The following is a 24,065-nucleotide window of genomic DNA, read 5'->3' as shown; positions in this document are numbered from 1 at the left end:
AGGATAACTCGGTGCTACCGGGCCTCAAAAATCAAGTCTGGAACCCATACTTAATTATTCAGTCCAATATTAAACATAATTAATTATTTAATTCATTAAGCTAATAATATTCTAAAATATTGAAATTGACACGCATAATAATTAAGGATAACTCGGTGCTACCGGGCCTCAAAAATCAAGCCTGGAACCCATACTTAATTATTCAGTCCAATATTAAACATAATTAATTATTTGATTCATTAAGCTAATAAATTTTGTTTAAATTATAGTAGACGACATGGCCTTTCCTCCGCCTGCGCATCCTGGACCTGCCGAGGATCAGCTTTTAGTGCTGCAGGGCGACCATAGGTCCTTCTTTGTATGGGAGGGACAGCTATCGGAGCAGCTTCTTCGCCCCAGGAGGCTCGACGATTTGTGGGAGTTCATCGCGGAGCATCCTTTCCATGGCCGCGTAGTCGAGCGCCTACAGGCTACCATGAGTTTCCGTGTACTACTAAATACTCCTGATCCTAAAATACCATAATAAAAGTTATGTGATTATTTCACCCTAATTTATTTATTTCTTAAATTATATTATTCTCTCTACAATACACGCTCACTCTATTAAAGTTAAAAGTAAAATTGGAAAAAAGAATTAATTTTTCTTGATTTTCTAAAAGACAAATATTTTGCAATAATTATTTCTGACAAACATGGTAAATAACTAGGATTAATATGCATGACTCCTGAGAGGACGTTTGTGTTATCTTAAAAACTGGTCAAATCAAGAATAATCCCCAACATCCATTCCTTAATCTAAGTTTCACTAGAAATTGTTGTTGATATCTATTTGTCTGGTTAATTATATGCATTTTAACAATAAACTAAACTCACTTACATCACCACCATAGAACGTTCAACTTAAGAACTAAACAAATCTAGCAGCAAAAGTCTAAGATTGCATGAAATGATGGTTGTTAATCGTATGCATTTTTACAGATTGTAGTAAGTTATCACGTCTTTTCAGAATTACCAACTCATGCTCAAGTCCCAACTAATTATAGATGGTCATCTTAATTAGCTTTTACAAGTCCTGATTAGCTTTTATAAAGGGATTTTTTCATTCATATACATTATTTGAAACTTTATTATCCTTAATGTCCATGTTTAGTTATTTACCCGGCATAAACAAGTTTTGTTTACGAAATATATACAATCCACCTTAAAAGATTCACAATCCATTATTTGTGCCTTCAATCAAGAGATTTAGTTACACTCTTTTCCTTTTTTCCTCTCCTCTCTCCCCTCTTCTCTCCAGATTCTCTCTTTCTCCCCATATCTTCGGCAGAAGCTATAGATCTTGCATAGAAGTGAATTTAATTATATCATTACTTCCAATTACAATACCAAAAACAGACTTTGATAGTTGCTTTTGTGCATCATCATATCCTAATTGTGTCACCAATCTTTGCTGAACAATGGAGAAAAACTGCACTTGTTGTGACATATAAAGTGCTTTGCTCTGCTAAAAAAAGGCTTGATGTTAACTTTCTTTCTGTTTAGTAATTTTAAAGTAAGTAATGTCTAAAATTAATTATACTCATATTAACAATTAGAATCTCAATCTCAAAAGGAGTATATGACTGTATTTTTCAGTTTCTTGCTTTTATCTAAGTTTTTGCTCAGTACTTCAACCACCATATCCATATGGAAAAGTCATGAAAAAGCAACAAAATGCTGCTTACGAATTAGCAATCTCACATAGAACAGTTACTCAAAATGAGGAGGAGAAAATAAGTGAATTGGAAGAAAACAGAAAAACAAAGCAACAAATCAGAGATNNAGTTTTTCTATTATCTAATACTTTTGTATAATTTACATTAGCTTAAGATTGAAAAATTAGTCTAAAAAGCACTTAAAGAATAGAAGAAGATTCTACGAAATCATAATTATAAACAAAATTGATTCAAGTTGAAGTGAGTTAGACAAATTAAGAAGTTGAGCCCATCCACCATACGTGAGGTAACAAAAAATACGAAAAAATGCAAATTTAATAATCTACAATTTTTATTATAAACTTTAAAAATTTACAACAAATGATTAAAACTGATTTATTTATCACTAATAATAAATACATAATTATTTATACTATGTATAATTTGAGTAAATTTGGGGCCTTAATTTTACGGGGGCTAAAGCCACTGCTTTAGTGGCTTTAGGGTTGAGCCGCCACTGGTTTCAAGTTTGGAATTAACATTCTTGAATGGTCCAATAAATTTTATAGTTCATAAAGGTAGTAATTCAAATAAACTTCACATCAATACTAATGCTAACAAAGAAAATTCAATTCAACACTAGAAATGACAATAGTGTTGGATATCTATTTTTTAGTTTTGCATTGTTTATATTGAAAATGCATAACTTAGTTTATCTTTTTCTTTAGTGCTTAGTTGTAACTAATATACATATAGTTGTACTTATTTTAGCATGACTTAGTCTTTTATTTTAGCCTGCCTTGTGAAGTATAGTACTTTTAGATTATGTTAATATTTATTATGGCTTATTACTTAGTAATATTTTCTTTATAGATTTTAGTATTTTTGTTATTGAATATCTTAGTACAATTCTATGACTCATCCCATATATTTGTATTATTTTCTTGAAAAATATATTATATAGTTGTATCCTTGTAGGACTAGAGAAATATATGGAGCACAAGTTATATATTGTGGTATGAAGACGTATCGGGAAAAAAAAATCCGAAAACCCGAAAAAACCGAAAAACCCGAGATTGAAAACCCGACTACGTTGGTTTTGTTTGGTTTATAGATTTAAAAATCCGACACTATTGGTTTGGTTTGGTGTGGTAATTGAAAAATCCGAACCAACCCGACCTATGTACACCCCTACATACAACTTAAATATAATTTTAATACAATATTGTTCAACTTTCATACAATAGTTAAATAAATAAAAGAAAAATATATAAACAACAAAATACAATTTTTCTACAATTTTACTACAATTTCGTAAATATAATGTATATCATGTCTTCTTCTTCGAGTTTCAATATGAAATTCAGCCAAAACCAACTCTAATATTCACCAAAACCCCTCAAAATTGAGATATAAACTCCAAATCATATTCCTAATTGTTTGCAACAACACCCAATCCAACCAAATAATGTTTGAAAATCCAAATTCGAATTCAAAGCTTCAAAGCTTTTTATGGCTGTTAATGGTGGAGTTGCTGCTCTCTTTTCCATTGCTTTACATTACTGAAATTAGGGATGGAGAGATAGAGAGAGACATAGAGAGAATTCTCAATTCTTTGCAACATCTAATTCAAACAAATAATTTTTTTTGAAAACCCAAAATTCGAATTCAAAGTTTCAAAGCTTTTTAATGGTTGTCAATGGTGGAATCGTGGGTGGGTGGAGGGGATGGGATGTGGAGAGAGAAACGTGGGGGAGTGCAAGATATGTTAGAGTAATTTTAGGATACTAATTATTATCATTAATTCCCTTAAAATATACATAAATGGTAATTGAGTACATAAAATGTAATTATAGTAAAATTTGAATTAGGGGGTTAGGGGGGGGGGGGTGTAATATAGTTTCATATAGTGTATAGGAATGTAAAAATATAAATTAAACCCCAAAAAATTACGAGTCAACTCATCTCGGCGTTTCTTCATTCAGTTTTACTAAATTATCACCAACTTCAGGTGGCTACCCCTTCAAAAAGAATTACATAGAATTTCCTGTTTCAAGATTACAAGTGAACAGAATATACAGGTATTGTGAAATGCGGCAGCAGTCGCTCATTTTTCAATATCCTGCTGCACATATTGAATCGAACCATACCCAGCAGTTGTCCACTTGTACGCATCACTGCATACACGAACCATGTAATTGGCTGCTTCACGTTCACTCATCTCGGGATGAAATCTCTTCCGAAGATTTCCTATGGGGTTATCCCTGCTAAAGCAAGGCGATCTGCTATCTAGCACCATCAAAATTGTATTGATTATCCCATCCATGTAGCAACGTGCAGCAAGGTAACCCTTGACACACAAGCTGGAAACAACCAGCCCAGGATTAGCATGAGAAAAGAAATTCATACATAAGAAGACAGTGCAATTACCCAAAGATATCTGACCTTACAAACTGGTACCATGTCTCACTTTTCATTGCTCCGGATGGGTCAATTAATTGGGTCATCTCATGACTCAGCTTGAAGTGAGCACTTTCAGATCGCATATTTACACCAGGACAATTTTCCAGGATAAAACCAAAATCAATATGGACAAGCCTACCAGCACTGCAGAATAATATAAAAGGAAATTTGCCAGAAGATGAGTCAATGTTATGCAACCAATATTGATAATCTTTAAAAGATGATATTTCTTCCAGAATAAAGTATTCACTTTTTTTGTGTCCTTGTATATGTCCATTTTCATGAACTCATCCACAAGAAAATCTGCACGGCCCATGTGGAAAAGGAACTTACAGCTAGTAAGTGAAGTTAATTCTCATTTTTTGGTTCTTGGTTCGATAAACGACTCATTTAAGATAGGTTATTCAACACCTTGGTAAAATAACCAATCGAGTCCACCACGACCTTTCCTGAACAGTTTAGTGGAGAAAAAATAAGAAAAAACACAGAGTCTACCATGAGCTCAAATAATGAGGTCAGTAGCAATTCAATGTATATAGAACACAAAGCTGGTTGAGCTTGCCTCATGAGCACATATTGTTTCCTAGAGTCTCCAAGCTGACATTGCTAAACGCAAAAATCACACAGCAACGGCAAGTACAAGGCTAAATCTTTAGGTTGGTTCATGGGATAAGGGATTATATACTCCCATTTTATCCCGCGTTTGGTAGGAGATTGATTGCGGATTAGCAATCACGAGATGGTTCATACTACAAATGTGATATTATTTTTCTCCCACACTGCATGCGGGATAACATCCTAGGATTACTAGTCCCTGGATTAAACACCAAAATGAAATGTTTGCCCTTCCAAAAACTCAAGGTTAAAATTGGAAATAAAAGTTTATCCAAGTTTACCTAGTTTAGCTAAAACAGATTTTATATTATATCCCGTATATCCCATTTTTAGTCTAGTGAACAAAACATCTACAAATAAAAGTGTATCCACTAAATAATGCCGTCCTTATTAAATGTCTATGTTGAAATGTGTAACCATCTCATCTAAAAGTTTAAGCTGTTAGAGAAAGCACACTTTTACTTATTTAATTTTTATGCCCCCTCACATGCGGACTGGATTCAACCCATACCTATGTCTGCTCTGATACCATGTTGAAGTGTGTAACTATCTCATCTAAAAGCTTAAGCTGTTAGAGAGAACACACTTTTATTTATTTAATTATGTCTTCAACAATCTATAATCCTGGTATAACTTGTTCACAAACCAAATGACCCCTTAGTATGTAACTTATATGTAGAATAGCTGCTTGTTAGTGTGCATATTGCACATTTTCATCGTCAATGATGTGCGCCAGCCGTCGTACTGTATCAAACTTTTTGACTTCCTATATTTTCTTAATCTAACCCTTCATACAAGATTCCTCTTCATACAAGATTCCTGAATCATATTCCAAAAACCGAATACACTTTATGAAACATCATTGGCATTCGAGTTGGAAAACATGGTTGTGATGGGACATATAAGAAACTATTTAAAATAAGCACTTTTAATCACGTGAAATGGCAGGTGAGCTTTCCATAGTTCATGCACTTCCACTGTTGAGCAATTTAAAACCATTCCACCATGACATAACGATAGATTATAAGGTTTCTGCACTCAAGTAACACCAAATGTGACTTAGATAAAGTGTAATCTCACACGCATCGAAGCTAGGATACCAAACAATAGAAGACAAAGGCGCTTACCTGTCAATCAGAATGTTCCCATTATGTCTATCCTTAGGTTGAAGCAACAAGCTGGCAACTGCATAACCTGCACTGCTTTTGATGAAGTTCTCACGAACAACTTCAAAACCAGGAGAGCCAACAGGCCCATATTTCTGCTGGAAAATGTCATAAAGACCACCATCACCCATCTGACTTCTGCTCAGTGAGTTGGGTACAACCTGCAAAATAGACAGACGTGAAAAGAGTTTGGAGATAAAAAAGTTATAACAACCACAAAATTCTAAGTGATGACATTTAGGATACACTTAATATCATCTTTCTAATGTATTGTACTGTAGAATACACACACGTGCTAGGTTCTCACCAAAAAAACTCATATATGTACATCGAAAACCAACTCTTTAATTTATATCCAATACAAAACAAAAATCACCACATCCACAATTGCTTTATGCATGACAAATTGTTTGCTGAAAATATTCTATGTACTGTAAACAGAAATCAAAGATAGAGGAATTATAGGATAGAGGAACAGCAACACAGTTCCATAACCAACATTAGCGACCTATCCCCTATAGGTGAACATTACATCCCTGTAAACAATCTTTTCTTTTCAAATGAATTGAGTCATGATTTTGTTGCCAATTGAAAGAGAACTACATTTGAAGGAGGAGGGCATGGACCTGGCCTTCTTGTTTGATATGATGACTTGGTACAACAAGTTATAGGATGAATGAACAAATACATGTTCCAAAAAAAGTGGCAATAAAGCTGTTACTGTCAAGGTGGCTTGTTCGATAGTTATGTACATAATGTGAATTAATCCTAATAGGAGTATGATATGTATTGTGTAAATAGCGCTCATTGAATTATAATGGCAGAATACATAACTGGACCCTTAAACTTGACCTTTTTTGACACTTGGACACCTAAACATAGAGTTGTTCCTATCAGGCCCTTCAACTAAACCACATCTGTGCCAATTAGACACTTTGTAGTGACATGATTTGCTTGGGGAAAGGCGCGTGAACATGAGAAAAAGGCTGCTGATTATTATTATTATATTATTATATGCTAATATATTATTCCAATTAAAGCAAACTTTTCCCCTACATTCTATTTCTCTTCTTTTTCCCGTGAACCCTTAATTTTTCCTCTTAATTTTTTTTTAAAAAGAATTTAGTGTACATGGATTTGACTATTCTCGCGCTTGTAAGCTACTGGAATAAAACTTTAGAAACTAAAACACAGAAGTGGTTGATAGAAGTTGCATTTTGACATTAACAACTTTTAACAAAAATAGTACTTCAGAATCATCTTCTACTGGAATAGCATTTTTCAGTGAGCTTTTTCAGGGGACTAAGTCGCCAGGACCGACGGTCAGCTTTTCCATTTTCTGAAAATGAGTTTCAATTTGTTTTGGGGGTTAATGCTATAAGGTGGAATATTTTAAGGTGTTAGAGGCAACTGTAATACACGCGTTTAATTTTTATAAAAGTTTTTCTCAGATGGTCTACAAAGTGTCTAATTGACACATATGTAATTTAGTTGAAGGGCCTGATAGGAACAACTATATGTTTAAGTGTCCAAGTGACAAAAAAGACCAAGTTTAAGGGTCCAGTTATGTATTCTGCCTATTATAATTAATAGAATATCAATAATAGATTTTTTATCCGTGCATTCCCACATGGCTCATAAATAAGCCTACCAGGTTTTCTCCTTTTGACTCGAAAGATAGTAATTGCCATCTAAGTGTTCAAAAAACCTCTAATTTGTCTAGGAAGAGCAACATATTGTGCGAATATACATATTTCATCAGCACCGTCGCTTAAAGAGGTCAACTTATCAGCAACCTGATTTTCCTCTCTGAAGCAGTGGTTGGTCAGACAACCATGAGTATCAACCAGGTTCTTAATTTCATCTGTTTCAGATATCCTCCATGGAGTGGACCAGTTGCCTGCAATACAGTTTTGTAGCAGCAGGGAATTAGTTTCAGCCATGACTAGGTTATAGCCTTTTTCAATGCACTATTTTAGCCCAAAGAGGAATGCACATGTTTCAGCCCAATTGCTAGTTCCCTGTCCTAGAGGTAGGATTCCATGAAAAGTTTTCCCAGATCATCCCTAACTACTACTCCACCTCCACAATTTCATTCAATACAGGAGCCATCAGTGTTAAGCTTCACAAATGATATAGGAGGTCAGATCCACCAGAGAGATCTCAATAAGGTTGCAGATGCCTTCCCAAGTATCAATACCAGATGGCAAATATTCAATGTAATCACGGATATAGATCTAGCAGTTCATGGTTTTTCCAATTCATATTTAGCGGTACAGCTTGATCTTCATAATCCCATAGAGAATAGGTGGCGTAATCTTAAGAACATAGGAAATTATGGAGTTGTGAGAATGCACGGGAGAAAAATCTAATTATTAACAATGATAGAATGAGCCCTATATATAATACATTCTACTCCTACTACATATGGGACTAGGACATATTCTACTCCTATATATGGGACTAGGACATATTCTACTCCTACTACATATGGGACAAGGACTATTTACACATAAGTATCTAACACTCCCCCTCAAGCCGGTACAAATCATATGTACCGAGCTTGTCACAACAGCAATTGCCAGTTTCCATTCCCATCCTGATTTTCTGGATGGATATTTATTTCTTTCAGTCTTTAAGGACAGCATGAAAAAAAGTAGTGTTGGCATCCCCTTTCTTAAGCCACTTTACCCTTGCTTTTTTGCTTGGGACACTATCTTAAGCTTTAGATATCTAGTGAACTCTGCTCTAACTCTAGAAAGATTCATCTTGTTTCTTGGTAGTTAGTGATAGATGCTTCTTCCAGGTTTTTGATTAGGATTTCAACTTCCTAGGTTCCTCACCTAAAGCAATCCAAGACCAGGAACTTAGAGCTTATCAATCCCTCTCAAGTTTCTGTTGAATAGTGTAGAGAGGATTGCCTGTGGTAGCTTCTGACCAAGCATCTTGGATAATCTTCAAATAGTCTTCATGCTCAGTTCACAAGTTCAGGAATTTGATGATGTGATCAGTATTATTGGCACTACAGGTTATAAGCAAGAAGCCATGATCCAAGCATGCTCTGGAAAGATGTGTAACAGTAGTGCCACCAAATTGGTCAAACCATTCTGCAATATAAACAAAATTGTCTAATCTTTTCCCAATGGTATTGGGGGGTCTCTTTTGTCACTCCAAGTGAATAAAAAGCCTAAGAAACTCCCATCTTGAGGATCATTGTCAGACATGCGAGATATGAATTCAAAACTTTCTTCAACTCTACAGGGTCTTCCTCCCATTTTTTTCACCCGCAACAGTGATCACATTGAACTCCCCTACAACACCCCAAAGACCAACAATCCTACTAGAAGTAGCTCTAAGCTCATCCCTCAGATATTCTTCATATTTTGCATAAACTATAGATGAGTGGAAGGAAATAACTCCCAGATTTGTGTAATGTGCACCAATACTTGTTGCGCTCTATCCTCTAGTATGTATAAGTCACACTCAGAAGACCAAAAAATCCAAATTTTATTGGAACAATTGTGGAAATAGTATTGGTAGTCCAACTTTCTTTTGAAATTTTCAATTTTCCGGCTCTCACCATAGGTTCTTGGGGGAACATATATGGAAGATTGTATTGTTGTTTCATTGATTTGAGTATGTCAGCACCTTGGGACTTAATGCCCCTAAAGTTCCAAGATATTGTATTAATCATGGATAACATTAGAATTTGGGCCATTTTGTTCTCTTTTGTTGTGGTTTGTACCTCTCAATGTAGAGGACTCAACTTCCATATCAAGAGAGCTCTAGTGTCCCCTTGGAGATAAGGTGTTGAAGGAAGTCACATTTTGTTGAAATTGAGTAGGGGTACAACTTCACGGGAAAGAGATAACCCAGATCCCCTGGTGAAGTCATCATCAGACTTGGATGATTCCTGTCATCTGATGAGTTATCCATCAAGATATCTTCTTCACAATCTTTATAAGCTGCGCCTTCAAAATCAACATCATCCCTGTGTTTGGAAACCTGTTCATTCCCTTCAGTTCCCTTCACATAGAATTGCCCTCCTTCATATTTTCTCTCTTTTTCACATCTTTCAGATAGCTTAGGATTAAGACCAAAGAGGAGAGTACCATCCTTAGTGGCTTGTTCTCCAAGCTGCTCATCCAATTCAAGAGATATGTCTGGTGGAATCGCCAATTTCACAATGATCTCTTCATTTTTCAGTTAACACCTTTGAGTTCTACCTCATTTATTTGAACAAGAGATTTGTCTAAAATTTGGCATTGATCTTCATCGTCTGGGTAAATAGTTTCTTTTTGCTGCCTGATTTTGCTCATATTCCCCTTGATCTTCTGGAATTTAGGTTCCTTTTTCTTCTTTATTTTGTTGATCCTGTCCAACCTGGTAGGCTTCTGTGTCATCATTGCTGGGCTTTGGCACTTTGCGTGAAGTAGTGGCAGTTACAGGTACAGAAATTTCCATTTTCTCACTTATTGTGATTGACAACAGCTACTCCTCTTCCATCTTTGGCCTTTTACACTTGGGCAGTACCTTTTTCAAGATTGTTGTTGTTTAATTTGCCTCCCTTTTTAGCAGTGTCAAACCTTTCACTTGACGAGCTCTTCTTAGTACCTTTTCCCTTCTCCTCACAGTATGTCATCCTTCATCTTCATTTTCCTGCTCCAAGCACACTTCAGGAACCTCAAGGTGATCCTTGATACTGGCTCCACCCCTGATAGAGTTGCTGGCAATAAGAGCTTCCACCTGAGGATTTCCTTGAGCTTTCCTTTGGTCTCTTTGTGATTTCCAATGCTTGAAGTACCAGCTGAAGGCGATTTGATTTTCTTTCCTGCATCATGTCTTAGTTCAGGATGTGGGACCCTACATTTTTTCATCATAGTGACCCTGATCTTACAGTGGAAACACAAGGCCGAAATGCCAAAATTGTTGCATATTCTATCTTCTGGGTTAGCCTTTCCATATTGCCCTCCAGATTCTTTATTTCTGCCAGAACTTCACCAAGCAAAGGTTTTGTCAGGTCAAATTCAACACGAAGTTTGGCAGTGGTGGGTCTAGTTTTGGATAGAGCGGACATGTCCACTAGCAGGGGAGTCCATTAGCAGGGAGCACCTATAGGTCTTGCAATGCAACATAGCGCATTTCATTTATAGTAAATCCAAGGAAGACCTGGTAAATTGATCCATACCGGAGCTAAAATTGTTTCATGGCTCTGGTTTGAATTTTGTAGTCTTTTCATAATGTTGTCATTCCAAGATTAATGAAGTTCCTTGAGCTAACATTCAGATGATCTTCTGAAAAGGGCAGCCCAGTGCACTAAGCTTCCGCTATATCAAAATCGATGAAGATATATCTCATATCATAAGCCCCAATTTTGATACAACATTTTCCAGGAAATATCTTTGCAAACTCACTTCAAATAATATCGATTGAATGTCGAATATGAGTAAATCCACTAATAATCGTCCATTTACACGTTTGAGCAAGAAAGTTATTCTCCTCCTTGGTAAACACTACTACCATTAAATACGTCATAAGTTCTGGGGGGAAGACGAACTCTGTTTCTCTGGAAAGTTTGATCTCCCACTGCATTAGCATAAGAAGTTTGAGCAACTTCTCCTTCATTTTCTATTGGGGTATTATCACGTTTACCCCGTGCCAGAAACTATTTACATTTGGTAGCCGAAAAAGTGTATAAAATTTGTATAATTTTTGTATATAACATACAAAATGTACATATATACAAAAGATATACAGAAAATATACATTTTTCCGGCTATTATTTTGAGAGCGGCTATATAGTGTCATTTTCCCCTTTCTATTACAGTTCGAATCGTGTCGGATGCCCCAGGTTTGTCTGCTCCAATCAATTTGCGAGATTGGTCAGATTTGGATTTGCACCATCCTCTGTCTGAATGGGCTTACATGCGTTTCGAGCATTTGTAGACTGAGAGCCCAAGTAAGTGGATCTATTTGAAGGATTAGTTAGGCTAGTTGTTGGCAATAAATGTTGTTGGGTTATGTTTTGTGGAACACATGTTAATGGTGGGAAGAAATCAATGGCTAGAGGATTTAATGTAGTTGGAGGCTGATCTGGAGGATGAGGTGGCCGTGGTTGGTCAGGGGGCTGAGAGGTCCACCGTGGGAAACATCATAAAACTTGTCAGAACAATGGTGGATTATCTCTTAACGGTAATAAATTGGGCCAAGTGTGTGATTCGTTTATAGAGAGAAGGTGGACCCTCACTCTCTAGATTTTTATGTCAGACGTAGCTCATCAACCTCTACTCATATCCCTATAAACAATCATTTGCATACAAACCTTCAATTACCTATAAGATTCCGGAGACAGTTTAACTCATAACTGCTCTAAAAGGTGTCACCTGAGTTGATAAATTTATCTGTCATACCTTACTAAGACCCTCTTTAACTTCTTATACAAGATATATATATATATATATATATATATATATATATATATATATATATATATATATATATATATATATATNATATATGTAATTTGGCATATTTACCATTCATTGCTTTCTGGTCAAAAATTGAGAATTGCACTCATCCAAAAAGAGAGGATTACTTGGAGGAATCTGGAATTGGGCATAAAGGAATTTCAGATGGAACTCTAGGCTTAGTATTGTTCAAGTCCAGGCTCAGTATTTTTAGCTAATGACATGAGAAATGACGATGTAACACACAAACGCAAAATAAGATGGTCGAACCAGAGGAGTCTTATGCAATATTACATAGGAGTGATTAGTAATATTACATAGGAGTAGATGCTGGGCCTAAAGATAATGCCACAAAAATGTAGATGTTAAGATGGATGCGTGGTCATACAAGATTGGGATAGTTAGAAATGATCAAATCCTAAAGACAGTGCAACTAGCATAAATAGAGGATAAACGGTAATATGCTATATTTACAAGTAATTTGATGTGTTTTACCCCTACATTGGTGTGTTTAAAGTGGTTTAAGGGTTGAAAATGTCCAATTGAGCTTAATGGTTGAAGTTTGTTATGTAGGAAGACAAAAGTTGCAACAGGAAACTTAGGCATCAAATGTATGACAATGGAAGAGATTAATTAATTGTATTATTCTCCTTTTTCAATCTATTCCTAAGGATCCTAGAGTCTCCGAGTTTGTCCTGGTATTTTCTATAAATTCTTTAACCAAGACATTCCATGTTGAGATCCCTCAAGGGACTACGGTTCACGATCTCAGGCCAGTAAAATGGTCAATTACAAAGAAATAGGAGCATATACCTAACCCAATTGACTTGGGTAAAACTTAGTTGATAGTTTATGGCTTGTTTTCATCTTCACGTGTTTTCTCCTCTGTAATCAGTTTCAATTCATATCAATTTCCACTTTCTTTTCTTTTTCCTCTGCACAAGTAATCAGTTTCAAGATATTTCACAAATGAAAACTTTATTATGAAAGAACATGCATCCGCATGTAAATGACATACAAGGATCCACTTTACTCCCTCTGTTCCAGTTTATGTGAACCTATTTCCTTTTTGGTCGGTTCCAAAAAGAATGAACCCTCTCTAAATTTGGAAACAATTTAGCTTAAACTTACAATTCTAACCTTAATGAGAAGCTTTTATAGCCACACAAACAGTCTGAGCCCCTTTTTAACTTGTTTAGGACCACAAATTCTAAAAGTCTTCATTTTTTCTTAACTCCGTGCCCAGTCAAACAGCTTCACATACATTGGAACGGAGGGAGTATCTTTTAGAAAAACACCATACAAGGATTCACCTCAATTATTCCTCTTTCTGGCCCAGTTGGTAGAACGCCATATGGATATAAATAAAGATTAAGCCCAACAGCTCCAAAGATATCTTTCAAAAGTGAAATGACTTGTACAGCAAGAACATCTTCCCGACAATCTTCTCCTACCTGTGCAAAAGAAAACAAAATTTAGCCACATATAAAAAAGCATAAACAAGAAAAATCAAATTTAACATGTAAAGAAGCATAAACAAGAAATGAGTTGTTATAACAACAACAACAACAAACCCAGTGAAATCCCACAAGTGAAGTCCGGAGAGGGTAGTTTGTACACAAACCTTACCCATCCCCTAGGAAGGTAGAGAAGCTCAATAGACTCTCAGCCGAAAGAATGATGAAAGAAGCAGCAACAACAACGAGATACTAAGAAAACCGAAGCAAAAGATAATAAGAAAACATCTGGTAGTAACAATAAGAAAAATACCAGACTAACACTAAAACTACCGGTATGAAAAAGAAAAAAAAAAGCTCGGTTACCTACTAACCTTGTATCCTAATCCTCGACCTCCACACCCTTATATCAAGGGTCATGTCTTCGGTAAGCCGAAGCAGCGCTATGTCATACCTAATCACGTCTCTCCAATACTTCTTTGGCCTACCTGTACCTCTCCTCATATCCACCAAGGCCAATCTCTCACACCTCCTTACTGGGACATCTGTACTTCTCCTCTTCACATACCGGAACCATCTAGACTCGCTTCTTGCATCTTGTCCTCCACGGAGGCGACTCCCACCTTTACCCGGATATCTTCATTCATAATTTTATTAAACCTCTTATGCTCACAAATCCATCTCAACATTCTCATTTATGCTATTTTCATCTTCTAGACATAGGAATTCTTGACTGACCAACACTTCCCCCATACAACATAGTCGGTCTAACCACCCGCTCTGTAAAACTTAACTAAGTTCTGGTGGCACATTCTTATCACACAAGATACCGGATGCGAGCCTCTATTTCATCCATCCCGCTCCGATGCGATGTGTTATATTCTCGTCTATCTCCCCATTTCCTTGGATAACTGCACCAAGGTACCTGAAACTTCCTCTCTTTGGGGATAACTTGTCTCAAGCCTCACGTCTATGTTCGCTTCCTGGGTGATGTTGCTAAACTTGGCCTCCAAGTATTCTGTTTTGGTCCTGCTCAACTTGAAACTTTTAACTCTAGGGTCTGTCTCCAGACCTCCAGCCTCTCGTTGACACCGCCTCGCGTCTCGTCCATCAGAACTATGTCATCTGCAAATAACAGACACCATGGCACCTATCCTGAATGTGGTGCGTCACCGCGTCCCTCACCAATGCGAATAAAAACAGGCTAAGGGCTTATCCCTAGTGCAACCCCATCACAACTGGGAAGTGTTCCGAGTCTCCTCCTCCTGTCCTCTCCCGGGTCTTAGCTCCATCATACATATCCTTAATCACCCTAATGTAAGCTATAGGACCTCTAACCTCTTAACATCTCCATAGAACCTCCCTTAGTATTTTATCGTATGCGTTCTCTAAGTCAATAAACACCGTATGCAAGTACTTCATTCTCTCCTGATACTAATCCACCAATCTCTTTACCAAATGAGTGGCATTCATAGTCGAATCTCCCAGCAATAAATTTGAGTTGGTTCTCAGAAATAGACACACTCTTCCTAACCCTCAATTCTACTACCTTCTCCCAAACTTTCATAGTATGGCTTAGTAGCTTGATACTCCTTATAGTTATTGCAATTTTGAATGTCACCCTTGTTCTTGTACACAATGGAATCATCGTACTCCACCTCCATTCTTCGGGCATCTTCTTTGACCTAAAAATGATATTAAACAACCCAGTGAGTCAATTCAAACCTGCCCTACTCGCGTTCTTCTAAAATTCTACCAGGATTTCGTTTGGTCCGGTCGCTCCTCCCCTGCCTATCTTACGCATAGCCTCCTCGATCTCCCCAACCTTTATGCGTCTGCAATACCCAAAGTTTCGATGACTCTCGGAGAGCTTCAAATCACCCAGTACAATGTACATGTCCCCCTCCTCATTCAAGAGTTTATGAAAGTATGTCTGCCATCTTCGTCTAATCTATGTTTCTTCCATCAAAACTCAGTCATTCTCGTCTTTGATGCACTTCACCTGATCCAGATTGTGGGCCTTCCTTTCTTTCACCTTCGCTAGCCTGTACAGATTCTTGTCCTCGCCTTTGTCCCCAAGTTCTTCATAAAATGACCAAATGTTACAGTGTTAGCAGTAGTAACTGCTAACTTCGCCTCAATGTGTCATCTATCTAACAACTTAACTTTCTAGATGAGATACGTTACACAGTTTAGCATGGTATCAGATCATACATAAATCCTGTTTTCGAGTTTTAAAACCAATCATCATTCAAATATTTTTATGTAAAGAAAATCGGATGTGTGCGTGAAGAAATGTTTTGGAAGAAAACTATTACTCCTAGTACTTAACAACAAACATGTCCATACTATTTATACGGGATCTGAATAAACTTGGGCCTTGGGGAAGCTTGTTAATTGTGTAATCTAATGGAAGAACTATTTGAGAACAGTAACGTTTATATTAATAAAAGTCTAACATGTCAAGCAAAGATTCTGTATCCTCTACAAGACTTTCTTTCCACTAAAAATGAAACAAAAAATATTCACCTCGACATCCTAAATGGAATTGTATCTGTCTTTAAAAAATCTTGTATTTCTCTCTTTCCATGCTGTCCACTGTATGGAAGCACGTATCAATCTCCGCCATGTCTTCAGTCACACTGAGCCTCTATCATTGTTCCAAGATTTTAATAACTTAACACTATTAGCAGGCACGGTCCATCTTAGTCCAACAATGTTAAGGAACAGTTGCCATGGTTGTCTAGTGATAGGGCAAAGACGAAATAAATTGCTGTTAATTTCCAAATCTTTGCCGTAAAAAAAACATCTAGAACAAAGTTGAAATCCCCTTCTTTTCAGATTCTCATGTTAAACAAGCTTCTCTTGCTACCAGCCATGAAACAAGCCACCTCAAAGGGAGCTTTAAATTTCCAGATACTCTCTCATGGCCATCCATCTATATATTGACCAGTATTTGAGAACAAAAGATAGGCTGACTTGACAATGTAAATCCGATTCTTGCATTTTATCCAGATAAGAGTGTCTTCATATTCTTTAAGGCCTTGGAAAGCTTCCAAAGTTTTAAAGAACTCAGCAATTCTTCCAAGCACCCAATCATTCGGACCTTTTCTGAAATTGATGTTCCAACCATGTTGTCACCATGCTTCCATTCTAAGTTCAGGCAAGGTAACAATGCAGTAAAATTCGGGGAACAATTCTTAAAGTGGACCATGTAGTAAAATCTAATGGAAGAACTTGTCCAGGAATTCGTGAACAGATAAGGTATTTCTACAAGGAATTCTATCAAGCAAATAAAACAAAGTAGAGAAGTAGATATTCTAGAATTGCTCCTATGATTTGGTTAACCATAGCAGGGTTATGTTTACAACTTATCTAATATGTAACTCTTCCCCTCATGTTGAAGCATAAATATTGACCATGCCCAACTTGTTACAAAGGTAATCAACTCGAGTTCTGTTAGATAGTTATGAAAATCAATGTAATTAGTCCTAGTCCCACATGAAATTAGGGTTAGGATATGTATTGTATAAACAGGGTCATTGCATTATAATTGATTGATCAATAATATATTTTTCCCGTGCTTTCTCACATCATATCAGAGCTTTAGTGAGAGAATTATCGACGTGCATCATTCCAGTGACTTCCGAGAAGAAAGACATGGTCGTTTTGTAATTTTTTGGAGACTTAAGAGGCTATCCGCGACAGCATAACTTTCCATTAGTGTTGTGCAAAAACCAATACCATCACTATACTCTTGACTTATCGTCTTCGTTGCCCAACATCAAGGCCCAATTGATTCACGTACTGCACCTGACCCTGCTCCTACTGCGGACTTATCTCCCCTTAGTCCACCAATTGCACTTTGGAAAGGTATAAGGTCCATATTGAATCCTAATCATCATTATGTCAGTTTAAGTTATCATCGTCTGTCATAACCCTATTATGCGTTTGTATCATCTTTGTCATTTGATTCCATCCCTAAGTCTACAGGTGAAGCACTGTCTCATCCATGATGGCGACATGCTATGATTGACGATATGTCTGTTCTACATACGAGCGGTTTCCTCTTCCTTCAGGTAAATTGACTGTTGGTTATTGTTGGGTATATGCGGTCAAAGTTGGTTTAGATGGCCAGGTTGATCGATTTAAGGCTCGTCTTGTTACCTGTGAGAAAGCATGAGAGAACAATCTATTTATTAACAATGATACATTAAGCTCTATATATAATACATATTATATTCCTACTACATATGGGACTAGGACATATTCTACTCCTACTACAAATGGGACTAGGTCATATTCTACTCCTACTACATATAGGACTAGGACTATTTACACATAACTATCTAACACTCCCCCTCAAGCCGGTGCATACAAATTATATGTACCGAGCTTGTTACATATGTAACCAATACAAGGACCAATAAGGGACTTGGTGAATATATTTGCAAGCTGATCATTCGACATACAAGGCCACTAGACTCCCCCTGAGCAACAAAACAAGGTGGTTGGTGATAAAACTAAAGTTGGTCGAAAGGTCGCCGGAAAAATTTAAAAACACTGAGACTAAGCCGAATTCCACACTACAAAATAGGTTCTCAAACACCACCAGATAACATAAACTTTTCTGGAAATCACTGTTTACACCGAAAAAAGTGTATTGTTCACGTCGGAGAAAATAAAAGTTGTTAGCATTTGATGTAATTTATATGAGTAGGCTCGGAATCACTAGATGAGTAAGTTGTCCTGAAGAAGTTTTGTCAAAAAGTGGCCGGAATGGCTCAAACACGTCAGAAAAATTACTGTAGCTCGCTGGAACCCTAGTTCTGGCGGCGCGTGGAGGCACATAACTTTCTACCGGAGCGATTGAGTTGGGTTTTGTCGCCTGACTTTTTCGAACAAGAAAGTAGTGTTGGTTTTTTCACAACACTTACCAATGAGGAGATAACGCTAATCAATCTTGAGTCGTCAAACCGGAAAGACGTTCGGTGACTGACTTTTCTGTTCCGATAGGACTGGAAGTTCTGGGGTTTGGTCGCACAAGGGTTTCGAATCCGATGGTGGTACTAGTATATGTACAGTACCACTGTAGCAGTGATTAACCCTGGGAACAAAACGAAGCTGCCGGAAAATTGCACAGCAATGAGATCTTTCTTCCCGGATGCCGCTGGAATGACACACAACTATAATTTTCTCACTGAAGCTCTGATACCATGTGAGAAAGCACGGGAGAACAATCTATTTATTAACAATGATACATTGAGCCCTATATATAATACATATTATACTCCTACTACATGTGGGACTAGGACATATTCTACTGCTACTACAAATGGGACTAGGTCATATTCTACTCCTACTACATATAGGACTAGGACTATTTACACATAACTATCTGACATTGCTAAAGGGTATACTGAGATATTTGGACTCAATTACAGTAGTACTTTCTCTTCCGTGGCTAAAATAGCATCAATCCGCCTTTTTCTATCCATGGTTATGGTTCGCCATTGGCCTCTCTATCAGTTGGACATTAAGAATATTTTTCTTCATGGCGACCTCGAGAATGAAGTTCACATAGAGCAACCACCTAATTTTGTTGCTCAGGAGGAGTCTAGTGGCCTTATAAGTCGGTTGACCCTGTCCCTCTATGGTGTAAAGCAGTCTTCTCGAGCATGCTTTGGTAAGTTTAGCACAATTATTCTGGATAGTTGCTCAGGGGGAATCTAGTGGCCTTATATGTCGGTCGAACCTGTCCCTCTATGGTCTAAAGCAGTCTTCTCGAACATGCTTTGGTAAGTTCAACACAGTTTTATCGGCATTCTGCTTCATATCTCTGTATTTATTTAGTGGTTTATGTTGATGATATTGTTAATACTGGCAATGATAGGATAGTAGTACTGAGTTAAAGCAATATTTCTTTCAGCATTTTCAGACCAAGGATCTGGGCAGATTAAAGTATTTTCTGGGAATTAAAGTCGCTCAGTCTAGCTCGGGTATTGTGATCTCACAACGTTAGTATGCCTTTGACATTCTTAAGGAGAAAAGAATGACAGGTTGTATACATGTTGACACTCCTATGGATCAGAATTCTAAACTTATGCAAGGACAGGGGGAGCCGCTTAGCGATCCTGCAAGATATAGGTAGTTGGTTGGTAAATTAAATTACCTCACAGTGACTAGACCTGACATTTCCTTTCCTACGAGTGTCGTGAGTCAGTTTTTGAATTCTCCTTGTGATAGTCATTGTGATGCAATTGTCCGCACTCTTCAATATATAAAATCAACTCAAGGCAAAGAATTATTGTTTGAGGATCGAGGCCATGAGCAGATTGTTGGATACTCAGATACTGATTAGGCAGGATGAGCTTCTGATAGACGTTCTACGCCTGGATATTGTGTTTTACTAGGAAGTAATTTGGTATTTTAAGAGAGCAAGAAGCAGAATGTGGTTGTTCGATCTAGTGCAGCAGTAGAATATCGAGCAATGACTATGGTAACACGTGAGCTAGTTTGGATCAAACAGTTGCTCAAGGAGTTGAAATTTGGTGAGATTAACAAGATGGAACTTGTGTATGATAATCAAGTTGCTCTTCATATTGCATCAAATCCAGTATTTCATGAGAGAACTAAACACATTGAGATTACCTGGCACTTCGTTAGAGAAAAGATAATCTCATGAGATATTGCTACAAAGTTTGTGAAGTCGAATGATCAGCTTGCAGATATTTTCACCGAGAATCTCACCGGTCCCGTATTAGTTACATATGTAACAAGCTCGGTATATAAGATCTGTATGCACCGGCTTGAGGGGAAATGTTAGATATGTATGTAAATAATATGTAATTAGTCCTAGTCCCACATGGAATAAGAGCAGGATATGTATTGTATAAATATGGCTCATTTTATTATAATTGATTGATCAATGATATATTTTTCCCGTGCTTTCTCACAAGTTCCATTCAACATCTTTGTGAACAAATCAACTAGTTAATCTTCTGCCTTCACGTAGCCAGTGAAAATCAAGTTTTCCTCACTTCTCACATATAAAATGACAGTCAATCTCAATATGTTTAGTTCCTTCATGATACACCGGATTTGAGATGATGTGAAGATCAGCTGATTATCATACCAAAATTTTGCCGGTGTAGGATGTTTCAGTCGAATTTCAGTCAAAAGATGATCACAGAGTTCTGTACTTACATTCTCCATTTGATCGTGATACAACATTTTGTTTCCTGTTGCTCCCTAATACCTAAGTTTCTATGGACAAAAACACAATAGCTGGTAGTAGATCAGCCCAATCCACACCTGCAAAACACTCAATGTGAGAATGCCCATATTGCAATATAATATGCTAAGTCCAGGGGCTCCCTTTTAAAACCAAAAACATCAAAACCAAGTGACATATTGTTGGATTGAAGAGACTTCTAACATAGAAGTAGCAAATATCCATAAGAGATACCCAAGGAAGCTGATCAGAGTGTAAATTCAGGAATACACTATCAGTTTTACTGGAAAAGTTCGCCAGAGAGTAGTTGGTAGTCTAAAAGTGGTTGGATATTTACTGGGAAAAGAAAAAAAAACGAATGCTCAATCTGGGGAAATGCAGGCTTCAGTCGAACCCCAGAGTAAAGAAAAGGGTAGATATGTCGCCGTAAAAACTAGATCTGGCCGAATGGAGACTGAGATTGTCCGCAAAAGGTAGTTCTGTTCGCCAGAGAAAGCTGAAAGTGCCTAAAGCGTGCTCGAACTGGCTAAGTAACCTTGAAGATGAAGGATGGAAGTCTGGAAGTCGCCGGAAAAGGGGTGACGCTCCGGCGCATGGGACTGATGCATCGCCGGAGCAGACTGTTTTAGCTGCACGTGACTGCGCATGAGGCTGCTACTGGTCTTTATTCACCTAAGTCTGACGGAACTTGTGGTAGTGTTGATTTCTGCACAACATTGATAAAATATTAACTCGAGGGACAGCCCTTACGGTCACTGGAAAATTGTACAGTTACAATACGTGAGAAACGAATACGGATGAAAAAGTTTGTGGAATTCTTGGTAAATATTCCTACGCTTCAATTTATTTACATAGTTTGTCTGAATAACTTTCTAGATTGTTTTATAGAATACTTGTTGGAGTAGGACGAGATTTTTGGGGTTTATAAATATCACATTTGCTGCAATTCAGCTGATTGTGCTTCATTGGATTCTATATAAAGTTCCTATCTTATGTTATGATGCATAGGGATCTAGGAGCACTGCTAGAGGTTACAAAATTATCTCTGTTTCCTCTACCTTCCAAATTCATCATTGCATCATCTGGTAATTTTTTTAATAGATTCCTCAGTCCTAAAGACAACCACACATCCTATCCTTTCTCAAAACCTTTCTAATGGAATGATTTTTCCTAGTTCTAAATTCAAAACGCACAAGAATCAGAATCTGTCCAGAGTTAATTTTCATTAATTTAATAAGAGAACCCCACATTATTATCTTTTTGAGAAAAGTAGTAGTAGAAGTATTAGAACCCCACTTTATATTTGTTATCTTGTTACTTGTTTTCCATGCTTGAAAATAGCCCCTGTTTTCATCTTTTCAAGCCTCCAATGTGCCTTAGACCATCACATTCACCACCCATCTCAATACCCGTTGAACATAACAACTTCCTACCCTTTTTACTGGTGAGAATCCTATTTGTGCATCAGTATGGCATGCAATGAGGAGATCATATATTTCACACTCTATTATGATAATCATGACCAGTCCCTACATCAGTAAAAAGCCAAACAGAACATTCAACTCAAACTAGAGCAGGTATCTTTTGTCGTTTTTAACGGTGGTGTTAGAACCAACTTGCACACACCTCGACTATTCCACCGGGTACCTGTTACCTCCTACCAACATAGGTACCGGGTAACCCTACACACCAAAGCCCTATTATCTAGTAATTACCACTATCATCACTTATGAAAAAGGCTTTCAATGAGGTTCATTTTGTTCTTTGATGCTTCTCAAGTCAATCAACCATCCAAAGGGAATGAACTGGTGGAGGGAAGTCATGGCAGGAATGCAAGACCATAGGCTGGTTTCTTTCTCCTGAAATAAAAATATATAAAACTAGAGGACACTTGAAGGAAAATACAGTTATGTCGCCCAATCTGACCTTGAATATACAGGCCTGGGGTTTTATGTCATTTTGATCTCCATCTCGATCTGCTACGTTAAATGTGATCATAATAGAAACCTTGGCAGCTGATTGCAGGGGAATTCCACTATCAATCTGAATCCCTTTCACGATTTTATTAGGAGCAGTAGGTAGATAGAGATCATCTACTTGCATCTCAATTTTCTCCAACTCCCTAGTCAATCAAAATATGAAGTTTGTTTCGAGATAGACAAATATCCAAAGGCATATAACACTTAGACAAAAATACAATATTTTGTTGACAAATAAGAAAACCATAAAATATTAAATCTCCGCATACATTTTACTTTACCTTTGAATGCCAGCTCTTCGATCCTCCTTGTGAAGTGGATAGAGTGCACCTGATATAGATGTGACTTTGTCAAAGAAATCAAACTCTCTCTGTAACACATCACGGGCCTTTTCATTGAACCCGTCAATTATTCGTTGTCTCACAAGAGGAAGTAGGGCCAAAAATGCAGCATGCTGAAGATAAAAACACATAGATATTGAGAGTTATAAGGGGAAAAATAGCACAAAATAAGAATAAAAACTATTCACCACTTCTCTAGAGGACGAAGTTATGGGGTAATTAAAGATTGTGTTGGCGACAAAGCTCCATGTCCAGATGGTTTTACTATGGGATTCTATCAACATTGCTGGGAAGTCTTAAGTGCATTGAATATTTTCCACGGGCATGCGTAGTTTCAGAAAAGCCTCAATGCATCTTTTATTGCACTAGTTCTCAAAAATGAGAGGGGCAAAATAACTGAAACTTTTAGGCCTATCAGTATGGTTGGCAGCTTTTACAAAATTTTGTCCAAATTACTTGCAAGAAGATTAAAGGGTATCATAAGTAAGTTGGTCTCACAACAACAATTGGCTTTTATCAGAGGTAAAGAAATCATTGATGCCTCGCTTATAGCCAATGAATGCATCGTTTCTGTGAGAATGCACGGGAGAAAATATTATTGATTAACAATTACAATGATACAATGAGCCCTCTCTCTCTCTCTCTCTCT

General features: G+C 37.2%; 1 pseudogene; it reads right to left on the bottom strand.

Moving 5' to 3' along the window:
• LOC109231194 overlaps window positions 3,650-24,065 on the bottom strand; it is a 66,846-nt pseudogene continuing 46,430 nt past the window's right edge.

The sequence above is a fragment of the Nicotiana attenuata genome, chromosome 8 (assembly GCF_001879085.1).
Source record: "Nicotiana attenuata strain UT chromosome 8, NIATTr2, whole genome shotgun sequence".
Taxonomy (NCBI): domain Eukaryota; kingdom Viridiplantae; phylum Streptophyta; class Magnoliopsida; order Solanales; family Solanaceae; genus Nicotiana; species Nicotiana attenuata.
The sequence above is the reverse complement of the archived record's forward strand: the minus strand, read 5'-3'. Positions and strand labels throughout refer to the sequence as shown.